The sequence below is a fragment of the Sciurus vulgaris genome, assembly GCF_902686455.1.
Source record: "Sciurus vulgaris genome assembly, chromosome: X".
Taxonomy (NCBI): Eukaryota; Metazoa; Chordata; class Mammalia; order Rodentia; family Sciuridae; genus Sciurus; species Sciurus vulgaris.
This window is the reverse complement of record NC_136471.1, coordinates 32763535-32766308: the sequence shown is the minus strand read 5'-3', so window position 1 is coordinate 32766308 and position 2774 is coordinate 32763535. Positions and strand designations below refer to the sequence as shown.

Here is a 2774-nt window from a genome sequence, read left to right as displayed (position 1 = left end):
GTTCAAAGCCAAACTAGGACATTGGGGGTGTGGGAGGGGTGGTGCTGAGAAGCCTTAAATAAGCAGGATCAACAGGGACCTGGGAGTTACTGGGAAGCAGATGATAAGGGACAGGGATCATGCCAGGAACAATCTTTTTTCTGGCTGGAGTGACTGGATATATAATGGTGGTAAAACTGGAGTTTTGAGATGAGGCCGAATTCTGTGCTTCTCTTGGGGATGGCTTTGTGCTAGCAGCAGATCTCTGAAGCTGCAATAGCCCACTTCAGTGTTAGCAGCTGTGCCCCACAGGAGCTAGCTACCCGTGTCAGCCCTGAGGCTTGCCCCTGGTAAAGCTGGATTTTTCCACTACTCTTGAGTGGCGTGTTGCAGCAAACCCCAGTAACTACATGCCAATTTTCTTCTGGGCTTTTGTCTCACAAATTTGAAGAATGAAGTCCACAATCATGGAAGGGAAGAACAAAGGGAGTAGGAGGTATTTAAATGAGAAGAGAAAAGATAAAATCCCCACAATGTGGAGGGGACCTGGAAGCAGGATATCACTTTGGTGTGCTAGCTTAGGGCTTTATATAGGTTTTGGATGAGTATCCATCAAAATCTATGTGAAACAGGCATTGAAAAAACACCAAGGCTCTCTTCCCTCTTGCGGCCATCGCTGAAGTGGCGTCGGCTAAAATGAAGTTCAATGCTTTTGTGACTTCTGACCGAAGCAAGAACCACAAAAGGCATTTCAGTGCACCGTCACACAGGAAGATTATGTCCTCCCCTCTTTCCAAAGAGCTGAGACAGAAGTACAATGTTTGATCTATGCCCATCCGAAAGGATGACGAAGTTCAGGTTGTGCGAGGTCACTACTAAGTTCAGCATATTGGCAAAATGGTCCAGGTTTACAGGAAGAAATATGTCATCTATATTGAACGGGTACAGCGGGAAAAGGCTAATGGCACAACTGTCCATGTGGGCATTCACCCCAGCAAGGTGGTTATCACCAGACTAAAACTGGACAAAGACTGCAAAAAAGATCCTGGAACGGAAGGCCAAGTCTCGCCAAGTAGGACAGGAAAAGGGCAAATATAAAGAAGAAACAATTGAGAAGCTGCAGGAATAAAGTGCCCATATTTACAACTTGCATTAAAACTGCTAAAATGAAAAAAGAAAAAAAAGAAAAAGCACCAAGGTTATCACCTTTGAGGGTTTTTTTTTTTTTTTTTTTTTTTTTTTTTTTTTTTTTTTTGTGGTGTTGGGGATTGAACCCAGGACCTTGTGCTTTCAAGGCAAGCACTCTACCAACTGAGCTATATCCCCAGCACCTTTGAGTTTTAATTGGGTTCACCCCCACTTTCCCAGTTGTTCCCACAGGTGAGCTTCCTGGTTTTTACGTCTGAAGACGGGCTTAGGGCTGGGGAGATAGCTCAGTTGGTAGAGTGCTGGCCTTGCAAGCACAGGGCCCTGGGTTCAATCCCCAGCACCGCAAAAAAAAAAAAAAAAAAAAAAAAAAAAAAAGGGGGGGGCTTAATGGTGCCCACTGTTCCCTTTACTGGTTAGCTTCCTGGTATGGCGGAATGAGGCCCACCATCCTGACTGCCTAGTCATTCCACTACGCATTCCATTCTATCCTCATTCAGTGGCCTTCACTGAAACTGGGAGCACAGAGAAGACCCAGGTTGAGTCAAGGGATGACAATGAGAGCCACTGTGGATATGCTGGGTTTGAGATACCCAAAGGACATTGATGTAGGGATGTCTAATAGTCACTTGGATGTACAAGTGTTCCAATCAGTAAAAGAGGTCTGGCCAGGAGATACAAATTTGGGTGTCTTTAATACATAGTGGGTCCCTGAAGTCAAGGTCATGAATGAGATAATGAACAAAAAGAGAAGAGGGCTAAGAATGGAGCCCTGGAGATCACATTTAAGGAATTTAAAGAAAGTGGCAGAGAGCCAAGCATCCTAGAGGTGAGGGAGTGGCCACCTGAGCCAGGTACCACAGAGGCAAGAGAAGACAGGGTTGATACTGGGGAATGAAATGGAGCAAATTATGTTCTATGTATTTATGAATGTGTCCAAATGAATGTCACAATTATGTAAAACTATAATGCACCAAGAAAACCATAAGTTGAAAAACAACAAGACAGGGCTGAAACAAAAAGATATTTCAGCAGTGGTGCAGACAGAAGCCAGACTATAGAGAGCTGGTACAAGAAGCTTAACTGGAAAAGGGCAGGAAACAGCAGAAAGGGGCTCTGTGTCAAAGGAAAACATGCAGAGGAAAAGTTTACATGCGGAGGAAAAGGGATGGAAAAGCTGAAGCTGCAGGAAAGACAGGAGATAAGTGATCAATTCCAAGGAGCGGTGAGGGAACCTAGGCCTGAGCAGGTGAGGGAGGTGGAAATCAGCCTCGGGCAGGGGGGGGAGTTGGGAGAGGGGAGGGGAGGACCGGCAGACTCAAGGATGAGATTGGCAAGTAGAAGACTTGTTCAGGAGAGCTTTGGGGACCAGAGTGGAAGGGAATATATGGAAGCAAGAAAGGAGCAGGGAGCCATTGGGCTGCCAGCCTATGGCAAGCTCTGAAACTAGGATTTGGAACATGGGGGCCGGGCCTTTATTCCCCTGCATCAGTCACTCGTTGGATGCTGGCTTCCCTGGGGACCGAGCATGCCCCTGGACGAAGAGCTCTCTTCAGCTGAGGCAGTCTGCAAGGGGGTCTGTCTGACAGCAAGAGCTGCCTGCTGTAGGCAGAGTCCTTATCCAGAAGCTGGCTCTGGAAAGCACATCA

The 2774-nt window shown here is 46.6% G+C and overlaps 1 pseudogene across 1 annotated transcript; it reads left to right on the top strand.

Annotated features, from left to right (window-relative positions):
• The first annotated feature begins 639 nt into the window (after nucleotides 1–639).
• Nucleotides 640–1131, top strand: LOC306651811 (large ribosomal subunit protein uL24-like; annotated as a pseudogene). Its single transcript has one exon. The product of its transcript is annotated as a large ribosomal subunit protein uL24-like (transcript).
• Nucleotides 1132–2774: the final 1643 nt, after the last annotated feature.